General features: G+C 58.3%; 1 protein-coding gene across 6 annotated transcripts in view; it reads left to right on the top strand.

The window, feature by feature from the left end:
• Window positions 1-15938, top strand: part of PEMT (phosphatidylethanolamine N-methyltransferase) — a 47769-nt gene that overhangs the window by 17842 nt on the left and 13989 nt on the right. Inside the window, exon 1 of one of the 6 annotated variants that reach the window (XM_079726408.1) lies at window positions 10623-11001. The exons of the other annotated variants lie outside the window; for them this stretch is intronic. The gene's annotated coding sequence lies outside the window, so the exon portion shown is untranslated. Of the gene's footprint in view, window positions 1-10622; window positions 11002-15938 lie in introns of those variants that run through there. 6 annotated transcript variants of the gene reach the window in all.

Genomic DNA, 15938 nt, shown 5'->3' with positions numbered 1-15938 from the left:
TCACCGTTCCCCGCGGGGGGGCACCTGGGAAGAGCGGCGTGACCCTCCTCCCCTTGGTCGGCCTCGAAGATGAAGGATTGATCGCTCCAGCCCCCACCCCAACCCCAGGGTCCCTGCCGTCTGCCCCTCCCCCTGGGCGCGGTCACTTGTTTTAGTCTCTCTGCAGTTTAGGATGTTGTTGGCCACGCATGTGCACCGTCCACCGTCTGCGGAAGGCGGATGGTGAGAACGGCTGTCTGACCCCTGCCCCGGGCCCCAGACGTGCCCTGTGTGGAGGCTCGTGTGCCCTGAGATGCCCACCTGCACCCACCGCAGCCCCTGCAGGTCCCTCATCCTTTCGTTCAGGAAAGCAGAGGATGCTGATCTTAGAGCAATGGTGGGAACTGGCCTTTGTTAGGGTTCCTTAAGCACTGGGCCCTGTCCTCACAGCCCCTCTGAGTGGATTTTGGAGGCCATTCACTTTCACACCCAGAGGCCTCTTCACTCTTTCAGCCCCTTGTGGGGATGTCCTGTCATTCACTCACCAGGCCCCACCAGTGGACGAGCAACTGATGTCACACTTTGCCCCATAAACAGCCCTAAAGTAAACGTCCTCATCCTGCTTATCTGCGCACGTCCAGGATCTGCTTCTGGACCCGGAACCTCCGGTCACCGGACCGTGTGGATGTGACTAGTGGAGCTGGCAGGGAGGCCCAGGGCCCCACATCCCGAAGCCGACTGGTTGGTGGCTTGAGCGTGACCCTTGACCCCTGGGTGCTGCAGGAGTCCCTGAGCCGCCCCAGCCGTGCATCCACGAGGCCCCTGGGGCTCCTGCTTCAGCCCGGGCTGAGCAGCAGCTCGGGAGGCTGTGCAGGGTCTTCCGGAGAGAGCGTGCTGTCGTGCTGCGGGCAGGGGCCGTGCTGTTCTGTGTTCTGTCTGCCGCATCCTCGGGAGACACAGAGCCATAAGCCCCCCCTCAGGTCCCCGGAATGTTCCCGCGGTGGTGGGGGAGGGTGGCGATTAGCACAGAACACGGTATTTTGACCCAGGCTGTACTCAGTGAGGAGAGACTGTCCCCAGTCGCAGGGCTCTGCAAGGGGATTGTGTTTCCATCAGGACGCAGCCTCTTTGTGTTTCTCTGCTGCCGGGTGGGGGGGCGGTGAGGACGTCACAGCCTCTGGGAGCTGCGTGGCCGTGACCAGGACGCGCACCTCTCAGCCCTGAGACCTGGCAGAACAGCATGGCTTCTGCCCAGGGAAGGGGTGGGTTGTCTCGGCTGTGGCTCCAGCAAGTGGGCAGTGGGTCTGGGAGGCGGTCGGGTGGCCGGAGGACACAGGGACCACCGCACTGTCTCGGCAGCTTTCGTGGGAACCCGCTAGCTTCCAGAGTAAAAGGCCAAGCTGCTGTCACTGAGGCGGGCTGGGCCCACTGCTGGGTCCAGGAGACTTCTGGACAGACGTCCCAGATCGGGCGTGTGCGCGGCCTGTGGCGCCTCTGCGTCCCGCCTGTTTTCAAGGCCTGCATCCACACATTTGGCCGCTGGCCGCGGGGCTCCGGGCTGCTGGGGGCCACAGGCGAGATGACCCCCAGCCCTCTCCACACTGCTCCGCTCCTCCGCCGTGGGGTGCCCCTCCGCGCGGCCCCTGGCCTCGTACCTGCTCCCTGCCGGTGTGGGCAGCCCCCGAGCCTGGTCTGTGGATGGCGGGTCCTGATCAGCCGGGGTTCCTGCGAGGAGCAGGTGGTGCCGGTGGGCCCTGGCCGCCGGGGGTTCCTTGTTTGACCCCTGTGATCCCGCGGCATCTGGGGTTTCAGATTTCCTCTCTCTCTCTGGCTCCCTTGTTCCGCCGGCTCCTCCCCCCGACGTGTGGTTCGCTTTGTCACCTCGACTGCAGTTTCCCTCCCAGCGCCTCTGGCGCTTTCTGGTGAAGACACCTTACCTGCTAAATACGACGTCCGAGGTGCAGAGGGGAACCCTGGCCCACTCCACCCCCCACCCCCCAGGCCGGCACGTAGACTGGCCGGCCGGCCAGGACTCCACTGGTCTGGTCTGGACAGCACCCCGGGGCGCTGCAGGCCACATGCTCCTGCTGGAGGACCCGTCTCTCTGTGCTCTGTGTGGGTCTCCTTTTCAGCCCTCAGGCCTCGAGTGAGGGTCACCTGCCAGAGAGGCCTCCCCACGGCCCTACCCCAATTTATTCTTCCTCCCAGCACCCGTTCTCTGGCAATCACATCCCCAGCACATCTGCCCTGCACTGGAGGCCCCGAGGGCAGAGGCCACGCTGGCCTGGTCTCCTCGGTACCCATGGGCTGCCAGGGTCGTGGGGGCAGGCCTGCAGCGCGGGGAGACTGGCCTGGCCTCGGCTGCTCTGTAAATACCTCCCTCGGGTGCCCCTGGGTGCTGGATTAATTGTCCTGAGCCTCTGCCCCAGGAGGCTGTGCCTGGCCCCCAGCACCTGGAGCAGGAGGGTGCTGTGAGAAACCACGGCCCCCCAGCCTCAGCGGGCCGCCGGGCTCAGTCCTGAAGGTCATGTAGACTTGTGCAGAGGCCCAGCCGCTGGCCACCTCGTTTCTGTCCTTTAAAAGGAGAGGAGGGCTTCCCTGGTGGCGCAGTGGTTGAGAGTCCGCCTGCCGATGCAGGGGACACGGGTTCGTGCCCCGGTCTGGGAAGATCCCACATGCCGCGGAGCGGCTAGGCCCGTGAGCCATGGCTGCTGGGCCTGCGCGTCCGGAGCCTGTGCTCCGCAGCGGGAGAGACCACAGCAGTGAGAAGCCCACGTAATGCAAAAAAAAAAAAGAAAAAAAGAAAATAAAATAAAAGGAGAGGAAACCAAATGGAGCCCAGTGGACAGGGCCCGGGTCGGCATGCGGCAAAGTGAATGATCCCAGCTCAGCGCCGAGTTCAGCAACTGTGAGGACACAGTGCGTTTGTCGGCACAGAAGCTCAGCAATTATCAGGAACTCACTGGGACTTGGTGGTGGCCTCCAGGTCATAAGCCGTGGGCCACAGGCGGGGTCAGCCCTCCCCTGGATTGGCAGCCCCTCTTCCCCTCTTACTAGCTGAGCCCCTGGAGTGACAAGCATGCCTGTTGATTTCCACCCCGCCTGGTGTGAACGGTGGGGTCGCCCCCTCCCTGGGCTGCACTGGCTTCCCAGCATCTTTGTGCTGGTCCCCTGGCGAGGCGCGGTGGCCGGCGGGTCGTGTGTGGGATGGGCTGCTCCAGGCTGCTGCTCACAGCCCCACAGGCTCACGCCCTTGGCAGACTCAGCAGGAGTCAGAGCCTCCGCTTTTTGCTTGAATCTGTCACACCTGCCACCCCCAGCCTGGCCGCGTGTGCACAGCCCCATCTGCTTCTGCACAGAAAGGCCCGCTGCTCCCGTGAGGCACCCAGGCCATCTGAATGTGCGTCCCGAGGGTTCTGGGCTGCCGGGCTGGGGCAGGACGGCGCCCTGCAGGTTCCTGCCGCACCTTGGCTGCGGGACACGCTCTCCCTGACGCTGTCACTCCCCTCTTTCCCCTGTGAGCTACGGCTTTGCCTGCCCCCGCCCACCGCCCACGCAGAGGCGGCTGTGGATGTGGGCACTCAGCAGGTTGGGGATTTGGCCAGTGTCCGAGCGCAGGAGGCCTGGGAGGCTCGGAGAGGAAGAGGCCCCTCCCCGGGGTTCCCAGGCTGCTTGGTGAGGGGGCACCTCCAGAAAAGACTCCGGGGCTCAGAAGACGGCATGTGGCCCAGGTGATGGAGGGGACAGAGTGGAGACCCCCGAGGATGGGAGGCTCCTGGGCAGAGGGAACTGTTTTTTTAATTTGCAAATGTTAAGTATGTGGAACAGTGGCGAGAATGGGCCTGCTGTCACCCGGATCCCCAGACATCCTGCACAGTTGCTGCCCCTGCGTCGTTGCATCCCCAAAGCTAAGGACGTTTCCTGCCTCAGCACGAACTCATTATCATGAGAGAGAACATCGTGAGCGAACTTTGCAAGGAGAGCAGGGCTTGTTCTGTGTTCTGGAGCGAGCGGGTGAGTCATGGCATCGGCCGCCCGCCCCCGGCCCCGGGGACAGGGGAGGCCGTCAAGGCCCTGTGCTCCGGAGTCTGGACGAGGTGAGGCCTGGACCCAGGATGCAGGACGAGATGGGAGGGGCAGCCAGAGGAGGGTCTTCAGCATGGCCAGCAGCAGGGGAAGAGCGGCAGGCAGCCCCTCCGGGTGGCCGGGACGTGCAGGAAGCTGTGGAGTCCAGGCAGATGGACGTGTGGGGACGCGGGGCCTGTGGCTGCTGGGTGTCCTGGGACGCTGGCACGGAACAGGCCTGCCCCGGGGGTGGCCCGTAGGGCTGGGCTCCATGTCGGTGGTCCCGGGCGGCCCGCCTGACGTGCCCAGGAGAGGTCAGGCTCTGCGGGGTGGGGCCTGGTCGGGGATCCGGCGACGTGCCGCCCAGGGGTAGCTGGGGACACCAGTGGCCCTCAGGACTGGGAGACGCCTGGTGAGGCCAAGGGCCTGGGGCCGTGGTGGCTCTGGAAGGGGCACCAGAGCGTCACCTCCGTCACCAGCACAACCTCCCCTCCCCCCCATGAGCGTTTCTGGCTCCAGCGACAGAAACACTGAAGGTTGGGGGGTCGTGGGGGGCCATAAACTGCCCACATCTCCGCCCGGGCTTCACGTGGCAGAAGCTCCTGGTCCGGTGGGAAAGGGCTCTTTGTCCCCGAGCCATCGTGCCCGGCCCTGCAGGGTGTCAGGGCTGGCGGGGCTGTTGGAGTCCAGCCCGTCTGGAGATCGGTGCCAGCAGATCGGGGTGGGGGGCAGGGGGAACAGCCCGGAGACCCAGGGGCTTACTGGCTAGAGACAGGCTCTGGGTTCAAGGCTGGGCTTTCCCACTTCCCAGCTGTGTGGCTTTGAGTGAGTCACTTAACCTCTCTGTGCCTCTGTTCCCTTGTGTATAAACTGAAGTGCTTTCCTCGTGGGTGGCAGCGAGGACTGAGGAGGTCCCCGGGCGGGCGCTGCACACAGTAGGTGCTGTGCTCTGATCCCATCCAGCCGTCGTGAGAGGTGCTGACTTCTCCTGGGAAGGCCGTTCCCGAGGTTCATCAAAGCAGGAGCTCCATCTGCGAGCTCTCTCCTCCAAGGCGCAAAGCCTGTTGTTACAAGGACTTAACGGCCACCAGGGTCCCCAGAGAGTCACGTGCCCCGTCAAGCTCAGAGGTCAAGGAAGGCAGGAGCTTGGTTTTGCCGTCTGCCTGCAGCTGTACTCTGAGCCCCGGACGGCCCGAGGGGTGTGTATGTGATGCCTTCCGTGGCTGCTTCTAGGACAGCACCTTCCAGGGGTCATCTCGCGGGTGGGGAGACAGGAAAGAGGCTTACACACCAGCACGCCCCAGGAGTCGAGTGTGCAGCAGGGTCGTGGGTGTGCACAGAGGAGCCCGGAGCCAACTTTGGGGGAGCTGCGTCGGGAGCGAGCGGCTGCAGGGTCCCCACCGTGTCCTGGAGCAGCACAGCCGCCTCGCCATCCCAGGGCGTCTGGTTAAAGCGCCGACTCTGACTCGGCGGGTCTGGGGCAGGTCCTGAGAGCCTGCATTTCTAACAGGCTCCCAAGCTGCCGGTCTGCGGACCACTCTGGGTTTGAGGAACGGGTTTAGAGGCAGCGAGGAGGCCAGCCTGTGAGGGAAGGCAGCTGGAGAGGAGCAGCACCGCGTCCCCAAGCCCTCCTGGCGTCAGGTCCCCCCAGACGGGGCAGCATCCCCAAGGGACGGCATCGTGGCCCCGGTGGCCTCAGGCCCTAGTGACTGCACGGCAGCGAGGGCCCCCAGGCCCGGCTCAGCCCCGCTCACACCTGGATGCCACACAGGCTCAGCAGTGGGTGCTGTCCTGGTGGAAAGGTTCAGACCACGCTCGCGACTTTCTTCCACGAAAGACAGTCCTACCAAAGCGCAATGCCCTGCCCTGCCAGGTCGTGTCCCTGCTGTGGCCCAGCTCGCTCCGGGAGGCTGGTGGTGGCCAAGAGATGGGCCCCTCCCAGCTCCGGACGCCTGACCAGGAGGTGAGCTGGGGTCTGGGCCACAGTGAGGTGAGCACCCTTGGTGGCCTGAGCTGGTGATCTCCATCCCGAGCCGGGGGCCCGCGGGCCGTGTCATGCCAGTCCATGCCGACGGGGCCTCTTTTTCTGGATTAACTGTGAGGGAGCACAATTAGGCAAAGCACTTTCCTCAGCACAGTTCCTGCCTCGGAGGATAAGAGGATTAGCTGCACCCTCGGGCTCTGGCACCAATATTGTGACATCGGCTGGCGGAGCTTCACTAGCCCTCCGGCACATTCTCCGAGGCAGTGCTGGGCGCCGGGCCCATGCCCATCCTCTCTGGGCAGAGGGCTCACGAGGAGAGCCCCCCGGGCAAGTCCCGGCCCTGCCTTTGTGCATCGCGGCAGGTTACCTTCCCTCTCTGAACTGCAGTTTTCACCTGGAAAGTGGTTGTAGAAATATTGATCTTCCTTCTCGCGCGCCACGCAGCCCAGGTCTGGGGCTGACCTTTCAAGCCCAGCGAGTGGGTGGCCTCCTGACAGATGCCACCACTGTCTGCTCTCTGGACCTGGGGACCAGGCGCCACACCCCACTGCTGCCGCCCCCTGGGGGCCCCAGGGCCAAGAGGGGGCAGACGTCTCGTCTTCACCCACCCGGCTCAGCTGGTGACGGGGAGGCTACAGGGGGGCTCCGCACTGCTCCCTGCTTCCCAGATGAAAGCAGTCTGGGACAGAGGGGCTCAGGCCCGCCCTCCTGCAGAGCACCCCCCCAGACCTCCCGCCCTCCCTGCCCAGGACTCCTCCCCCTTCCTTCCTGTGTCTCGTGACTCCTCCCCGCTTCCTTCCTGTGTCTCGTGACCCCTCCCCGCTTCCTTCCTGTGTCTCGTGACCCCTCCCCCTTCCTTCCTGTGTCTCTGTCCGGGCTCAGGAAGGGATCTCTGTGCCCCAGGCCTTGGCTCCTCGCTCCCTCTGTCGGCTCCACGTCCTGCCCCCACTTGGGCCTCGGGCTGTGCACTGTGGGAGGTGCCCCCCGAGGGTCCCCTGCCATTGCCCGGTCAGTCTTCCCAGCCCACCCTCCTGGGGTCGCACAGCACGGGGTGGGTGGGCACAAGTGCCCAGACCGCTGAAGGCTCGCTTCCCTCAGCCCAGCAGACACGAGTGCACACAATCCTGGGACCAGCTCTGCTGACACCAGCAGAGCCCGTGACTCAGGGCCCCCAGCTGGGGTGCGTGAGCCAGCCATGGTCCATCCACGCACAGCTCCCTGGACTGTCTGGTGGCCACACACGCTGGAGAAGGCTGGACGGGGCAGAAACCAGGTCAGGGGCCGTGGGGCGGGGGCTCGGGGGCGCGGGGAGCTTTCCAGGGCGACGGGAAGTGTCCTCTGTCTCAAAGAATTTTACTTTTACCTCTAAAGCTGACCGAAAATAGTCTCCCCTTCTAAAATAAACTACTCTTAGCTCAGAAAAAAAAAGAAAAAAAGCCGTCTGGCCGTAGGTGCGGATGCTGTGCCGACACTGGCGTTGGCATTGGTCTTGGTGGCGTGTCCCGCCCGCCCGCCTCTGTTGCCAGAGGGGGCCCAGCTGCCTATCGAACCCGCGTATCTAGACGGCTCCCCAGCTGAGCGCCAGCATGGCCCAATTTCCTTTCCGAGGCTGAAGTCCATGTAAATATTGACCAAATAAGGCAGACCAGGTTTTGTACTGTATTTGGTTAGTAGTTGAAGAGCCACTCACTCCACGACTGTTTTCCCAGTGGCTTCCTACAGGTGGGCCTTGTTTCATTTAAAATTTTAAAAAGACCCTAAAGAGCTGTGCGTAACTCAAACATTGTAAGCGTAGGGGGAAAACCAGCACATTTAGACGAATCCCCGAGCGAGCGGATCTTTCAATAAAGAATCACCTCTCCCTGCCCCGTTGGTGTATTTATTACGTAAAACTGAAAAACAGGTATTTGGTCTGCTTAAGCAAGGACTGTGTCGCTGTGTCCACGGGTGCCCCCTGCCCCAGCCTGGGGCTCTCGGGCCACGTGGCCGCCGCATGGCCTATTGAGGGGGTGATGGGCTTTCTTGGGGGGGGCTGGGCGGCTTCCCTGCTTCCTCCAGATGTGCATGGGTGGGGTCCCTCCGGCGTCCTCCTGCACGGCCCCCTCGCAGGCATAGGGAAAGCAGCTCAGACAGGATGGGCTGCCCGGGGGTGGGGCGGGTGGGGAGCTGTCCTCACAGGCGAGCCGTCCCCCCCTGAGGGATTTGCTGGCTGAGAGCTCCCAGGCCCCTTTCCCGGACTCCCTGTGGTGGCAGGTTGGACCCCAAGACGAGGTCCCACCCGAGTCACAGCTGTGACCATCTTCCAAGTCAACAAAGGCACCCACAGCCGCCCAGAGGCCAGGTGGCGGCGGGGACCCTCGCCAGCCCCGCCACGTCCTGAGTAGTGCCTGGCCCGAGGCCCCGCTGCAGAGCCAAGATCTGGACCAGCCGTCTGTCCCCCACTTGCCCGGTCCAGGGCTGGCCTGTCTGAGGCCAGCGGGCTCCACAGGGGCAGAGCCTCCGGGTCCCTTTCCTTCCCCCAGAGGCAAACATCAGGGACGGGGGAGGTGGCCACGAGGCAGAGTGTGATTAATCGACATCACAACAGTGATTCTTTGGGGGGCCGGTGCAGGGGGGCAGTTGTGTCCTGCCCTGGTGAGGTGACCTTGGTCACCCTGGGCAGAAGGGGCCTGAGGACCTGCCCGGACGGGATCTACCCTCGGGGGTGTCAGCAGGGGCGAGGAGACGCAGGGGACCCAGGGCCCAGGAGCAGGAGGGGGTCTTGTGACTTGGTCTCCTGGGTGAAGGGAGGCCGAGGAGGTGGCAGGGGATGCCACAGGCCGCGCCGGAGGGCTGAGGGGGCCTGGCGGGCATTTGTGCAGGTGGAGGGCAGCTGGTGTGGGCGCTGGGGGCTGCCCCCCGCCCCCCGGGGAGAGCGACAACTGCCCAGCCTTCCAGCCGTCAGCCAGAACCCGACCATTCATCACATCTCTGCGTCTACGAATTGTGCTTTTCGCAGTGTATCTAAGAAATCACTGCGTAACTCGAGGTCATACAGATTTTCTAGTTTGTTTTCCTCTAAAAATTTTGTAGCTTCAGGTTTTATGTTTAGATTTATAACCCACTTGTGTTAATTTTTGTACGTGACTCGAGGTCATACAGATTTTCTAGTTTGTTTTCCTCTAAAAATTTTGTAGCTTCAGGTTTTATGTTTAGATTTATAACCCATTTGTGTTAATTTTTGTACGTGGTCTGAGTTCTGGGTTCTGCGCACGACACCCAGTGCCATTGTCCCCTGCCCCCTGAATTAATGACCTTTATACTTTGTCACAGATCGGTCGACCTTACACACGTGGGTCTATTTCTGGACTCTGTTCTGTTCCGATGGTCTGTTTGTCCACTTTGGCACCAGCACCCCAGTCCTGGTCACAGTGGCTTTATGATACGGTTCAAAATCTGTCGACTTGGCCTCCCTTTGTCCTTTTTCAGTTGCTTTGCCTATTCTCAGTCCTTTGCATTTTCATGAGAATTTTAGATTCAGGTTGTCGATTTGCAGCAAAAAGCCTGTTGGGATTTTGATTGGGTTTGCGTTGAATCTGTACACCAATCAAGGAGAATTGATATCTTCATAATACTGAGTTTCTGGACCCACGGGCATTCTGTATCTCTCCGTTTATTGAGGTCTTTTCTTAAATTCTTGGCGAAGCTTCACAGGTTTCGGGGTGCCAGTCCGGCATTATTTGTCGATTTCATCAGAGTTTATGTAGGTGACCATGTGTCACATTTTACTTGACATGATGCCTTCTTTCTAGTCTAAGGGAGCATCCGGGGTGATGTCAGCTGTAGGGTTTTCACAGATGCCTTTTGTTAGGATGAGGGCGTTTCCCGCTACTCCTCATGTGCTGAGTTTCTGTCCGGAGTGTATGTTGGATTCTTGTCAAATGTTCGTGTCTTTTAAGGTGATCGTAGTGTTTTTTCTTACTTACTTTGTTTATGTGGTGAATTACATTGACTGGTTTTCAAACGTTAAACCAACTTTTTGTTCCGGTATAAATCTCACTCGGTAATGATGTATTATCCTTTTAGTATGTTGTTGGATTCCGTTTGCTAATTTGCTAACATTTTGTCTAGAATTTTTGCATTTTGTTCAGGAGGGGTATTTTTCTCTAGTTTTCTTGCAATGTTTTAGTATCAGCTAATGCTGGCCTCATCGAATGAATTGGAGAGTGTTCCTTCCTCTTCAGTTTTTGGGAAGAGTTTGTACATAATTGGTATTATTCCTTCCTTAAATGTTTGGTAGCATTCACCAGTGAAGCCGTCTGGACCTGGAACTTTTTCTCGTGAAGGTTTGTTTTTTGTTTTTTGGTTTTTTTTTTGCGATACGCGGGCCTCTCACTGTTGTGGCCTCTCCCGTTGCGGAGCACAGGCTCCGGACGCGCAGGCTCAGCGGCCATGGCTCACGGGCCCAGCCGCTCCGCAGCATGTGGGATCTTCCCGGACCGGGGCACGAACCCGTGTCCCCTGCATCGGCAGGCGGACTCTCAACCACTGCGCCACCAGGGAAGCCCCTCTCGTGAAGATTTTTGACTATATGTTAAAATATGTTGATGGGTATAGTGCGTGCTGGTCAGACTCCCTGCTTCTTTTGCTGAGTGAGCTTTGATCAAGTTCATTGGTATAAGTTGTTCACGTATTCCTTTTTTTGCCTTTGTGTCTTTTTTCCTTGATCTCTATTCAGATCAGTCTGAATAGAGGTTTTATTCATCTTTTCAGAGAACCATCTCATGGTTTCATTGATTTTTTTTTAGTGTTTTTCTATTTTCTATCATTGATTCCCACTTCAAACTTTCTTCTACTTACATGGGTTTCATTTTCTCTTCTTTCTCTAGTTTCTTGTGGGAGCTGAGACCAGTGATTGGAGACCTTCCTTCTTTCTCTCCTGTGGGTGTTCAGTGCCATAAACCCTCCCAAGCAGCAGCATCCCACAGGCGCTGGTATGTTGTGCTTTCATTTTTGTTCAAGTCAAAATCCTTCTAGTTTCCCTTTCCATTTCTTCTTTTTCCCGTGAGTTGTTTTTTTTAGAAATGCGTTACTTAATCTCTAGATGTTTGGGGATTTTTTTCAGCTATCTTGCTGTTATTAATTTCTAATTAACTCCATTGTGGTCAGAGAACACACTTTGTGCGATGTATAATTCTTTTGAACTTACTGGGACTAGTTTTATTTCCCGGCATGTGGTCTGTCTTGGTAAATGTCCTGTGCGCACTTGAAACTAATTTCTACCGTTTTTTTTTTTTTAATTAATTTTTTTTTGGCTGCATTGGGTCTTCATTGCTGCACGCGGGCTTTCTCTAGTTGCGGCGAACAGGGGCTACTCTTTGTTGTGGTGCACGGGCTTCTCACTGCGGTGGCTTCTCTTGCTGCAGAACACGGGCTCTAGGCATGTGGGCTTCAGTAGTTGCAGCATGTGGGCTCAGTAGTTGTGGCTTGCGGGCTCTAGAGCGCAGCCTCAGTGGTTGTGGCGCACGGGCTTAGTTGTTCCCTGGCATGTGGGATCTTCCCAGACCAGGGTTCGAACCCGTGTCCCCTGCATTGGCAGGCGGATTCTTAACCACTGCGCCACCAGGGAAGTCCCTCTCCTGTTGTTAAGTGAAGTCTTCTATAAACGTCAGTAGACCAAGCTGGTTGATAGTATTCAAATCTATATCCTTACTTGTTTTATCAGTATTGAGAGAGGGGTATTAAAATAACTATTTCTATTGTGCAGATTTATCAGTTTTACTTCATGGACCACAAGCTCAGGCACTGGGTGCATGGATGTTTCGGGTTGTTATGTCCTCTTGGATAATTATGAAACGATCTTCTTTATCCCAGTAATAATGTTTGCTCTGAAATCTACTTTGTGTGAAATCAATGTAACCACTCACTCTCCTTTTGACCAGTGTTAGCAGGATGTCTCTTGTGCCAGCCTGTTACTTTGATCTGGTTTGTATCTTTATAAGCAAAGTGTATTTTGTGGAGCCAGCATGCAGTTGGATCTTGCTTTTTTATCTAATCCGACAATCTCTGCTTTTTCTTTTTTTTTTTTTCTTCTGTCTGAACCCCATGGCATGTGGAACTTCCCCGACCAGGGATCAACCCCACGCCCCCTGAAGTCTTAACCACTGGACCGCCAGGGAAGTCCTGACAATCTCTGCCTTTAAATTGAGATGTTTGGCCATTAGCATTTAATGTTATTGATGGGGTTAGGTTTAAATCAGCGTCCTTCATTCCTTCCTGTCTGGTGTCTGGAAAGCCCTTGTATATTTGTCTGTTTTTGGTTGTTTCGGGTGAGAGGCTAAGCTCCATCCATCTTAGCTGGAAGTAAGAAAGGACAGTAGTAATAACTTAATACCATTCAGTACTCAGCCCATGTTCAGTTTTCCCCAATTGTCTCGAAAGTATCTTGTTCCAGTTGGTGTGTTTGAATCCGGATCCAAATAAGGTCTACATGTTGCATTCAGTCGATGTGATTCCCGAGCCCTTTTTACCCAGACCAGTATCCCACCCCTTCTTTCCATGTCATTTACTTATGGAAGAAACTGAATCATTTGTCCAGTAGGATTTTCTGAGTTTGGGCGATTATATCTTTGTGATGCTTTTCAACGTGTTCCTCTGTATTTCCTGAACCTGATTCTTATAAAGAACACTTCGTAAACGTGCTGCGTGTTCGGCTGAAGCATGTGAAATTGCCAATATTTGACAGTTTGCCCTGCCAAGTGCCGTGTCCTGCCGTTCCACGTCATGCTACCTGTCCCAGCCTGTCAGGAAGCGCCACTTTGCATGACACTGAGATTGACCAGTGGATTCAGGAGGTCAGCCTGACCCTCACGGCCAGGTTCTCCGCCCTGTCCCTGATGATAGAGTTTCCTGGGTCCTCATTTAGGAGTTGCAGATGGTGATGCTTCAACTCCGTCATGCCACGTCGGGACCCTTTCGGGTTGTCTGGGGTGGGCAGTAGGATTTGGGGACCGTCTCCTAGGCAGTCAAGTCCAGGTGTGAATTCACTGCTGGGGGAAGACGGCGTGCAGCTCAGCATTGATGTATTTGCTGGACAAGCTGGTGGAAGGTGTCCAGTGCGCAGGTGTGATGGCTGAGCGAGCTCATGGACAGTGGTGAAGGGGCAGCTCAGCTGGGGGAAGCTGTTGGACGCTACCCTGTGCGACAGGGCACAGCTTGGGACTCCCTCTCGCGGAGCCCCCCAGCTCCCAGCCTTCCCAGTCCCTCCAGGCCAGGCCGTTGCCCACTTTTAGATGGAACCAGCTGGGCAGGCCCCACCGAGCCCCGCTGCAGGGAAGCCCCTCACCCAGCAGGCTGGGTGGGAGGCCGCTGAGCTGTCGTGCGTTCCCGCGTCCACCCGCGCATGGAGATCAGCGCTCGCAGGGGCCCCCTCTGTTGGCTGCATCGCGTGCGGATGTGACACTGAGCACAGACAGAGGTGGGATGTCATCTGACTGTGGGGCCAGGCGCAGGGAGCGGGAGGTCCTGGCTGTGCTGGCTGGTCCAGGGCAGCTCGTGGCGCGCATCGCAGGCAGGAAGAAGGCGGCGAGGAGGCTGGAGCACCTGTGTGCCTGGCGGGAGGGGACCGCCACCCGAGCAGGTGGTTCGTGCTTCTGGGCTGTGGGCCCCTTTGAAAAACACAAGGAAACTCTGGCTCCTTCTTAGCAAAAGCTACAAATGCAAAAGCACTCGGCCTTTGCTTCCGTTTGGGGATGTTTACTGAGCCCCGGAACACGGCCAGGCCCCCAGGTGGAGAGCCCGGACTAGACGGTGGCCGGCCTCCCTTCTGCCGGATTCAGGGCCACGGGGGCTGCGGGGGGAGGTTCCGGCAGACGGGGCCTGGTGCCCGCGTGGTGCCAGCTCTGCCGGTCCTCACCGCCCGGGACGCGGGCACAGCAGGCTCTCCTCACCTGTGGGCGGCCCCCCACCAACGCTGCCCCCGCTCGTTCCCCCGGAAGGAGGCAGACAGCGCCGCAGTCTCCTCCAGACACGCGTCAACTCCCGGACTCTCAAAGCAGCGCCACGAGGTGCGACATCGCTGCTTGGCTCCCTCTTCCGGGTCAGGAAACTGAGGCAGAGAGAGGGGCTGCGATGCCCCCGGGTCGCACGGCTGGTCGGCAGAGGAGCTCGTGGGCGAACCTGGGACCGGCGCCCCAGCCCACCTGCCGTCCTCCAGGCGCTGGGTCCCCGCCCAGCAGTCAGTCCTTTAAGGAGCGTGAGGGCCGCCGCCTCACTTCACACGGGGCCTCACTTTGAGGACACGTGGGGCGTCTGAGAGGCTGGGGGTGGTCCAGAGCAGCCCCCGCCACACTGTAGAGGTGCTCGGTGCACAGGTCCTCCTGCTGCCCTGGCTTTTGTCCTGCGGACCCATCTGGGCTTTGAGTTATCACTGTTAAATTACATGTACCAATCAAAGCAAGCACTTTTACTTCCTGTATTTTTTCCCCATTTTCCTTTCAAGAGAACACTCTAGCACAACATCAGGCCTGTAGTAGGTCCCCCAGTAAGAGCTGGACGTATGGATAGATGGGCGCTTGGTGGGTGGGTGGATGGACTGAGAGGAAGGACTTCTCGTGCTTCCAGCGCTGGAGACTTTCTCTGCTCTGTGGACCACGGGCCCTGAAAAGACGCCCCAGAGTCCATCTCTGTCCTTGTGGCCTCACCCCCATGCCCCATCGTTTCCGTGGCTGTCACCCACACTCACTGTGTCCCCAGTGAGATGCTCGGACAGTGCGGGATGCTTGGCGGGTCCTGGTTCTAACAGGTGCCACTGGGCTGTCAGCCTCCCTATGTGAGGGTGTCCCAGGGGACACACTGTGACCTGGCCCTGGGCGAGCATGCGGTCCCTGTGACTTCTGTGGTCGGAACCAATGGTGTTTCAGGCAGAGGACACGGCCCATGGGCACACAGTCTGTGACAACTGGCCAGGGTCCAGGCCTGCTGAGCCTGTGGCGACCCCCCTGGCTCACACACAGGAGTTCCAGGTCCTAAGTCAGTGATGTTACCCGTCAACACTCTGATCCCTGGGCCTCAAACCCAGCAGGCCTCCTCTGAGTGTTGGGACACAGCGCCCTGCGAAGCTGGTGGCTCCTAGCTCAAACACCTCGCGTGTCTTGGGAACGTGTTTTTTCTCCTTCCCTGTGGACACTGGTGAGACGGCTTTGCAGTTAATGGGGCTGCCCATCCGGCGGGCATGTGGGTGTTGTCTCCCTGCCGCCCCCCACCCCCTGCATGAGCCTGCAGGAGCCCGACCCCACATGGGACACCTGCTCCCACCCCGGGCGTGGCTGCGGCCGGGGTTGCCGTGCAGGGTGGAAGCCCCCATGGGGTTGCCGTGCAGGGTGGAAGCCCCCATAGCCTCAGTGTCCAGATTTTTCACCTCAAATTGGATGCATGGGTTTTTGTTTTTTAATTAATTAATTAATTTTTGTCTGCATTGGGTCTTCGTTGCTGTGTGCAGGCTTATTGCAGTGGCCTCTCTTGTTGCAGAGCACGGGCTCTAGGCGTGCGGGCTCAGTAGTTGTGGCGCGCGGGCTTCGTTGCTCCGCGGCATGTGGGATCTTCCCGGACCAGGGCCCGAACCCGTGTCCCCTGCACTGGCAGGCGGATTCTTAACCACTGCGCCACCAGGGAAGCCCCAGATGCCTGGGTTTTAATGTGGAAATTCTAAATGGTGTTGAATTGTTGGGTCAAATATTTTTTATTTTTTATTTTTATTTAATTATTTATTTATTATTGGAGTATAGTTGCTTCACAATATTGTGTTAATTTATACTGTACAGCAAAGTGAATCAGCTACACGTATACATATATCCCCCTTTTTTGGATTTCCTTCCCATTTAGGTCACCACAGAGCACTGAGTTCCCCATGCTATGCAGCAGGTTCTCACCA

This window comes from Hyperoodon ampullatus (genome assembly GCF_949752795.1).
Source record: "Hyperoodon ampullatus genome assembly, chromosome: 19".
In the NCBI taxonomy this organism is placed as follows: domain Eukaryota; kingdom Metazoa; phylum Chordata; class Mammalia; order Artiodactyla; family Ziphiidae; genus Hyperoodon; species Hyperoodon ampullatus.
Note: the sequence above shows the minus strand (reverse complement) of the source record. Positions and strands in the feature narration are given on the sequence as shown.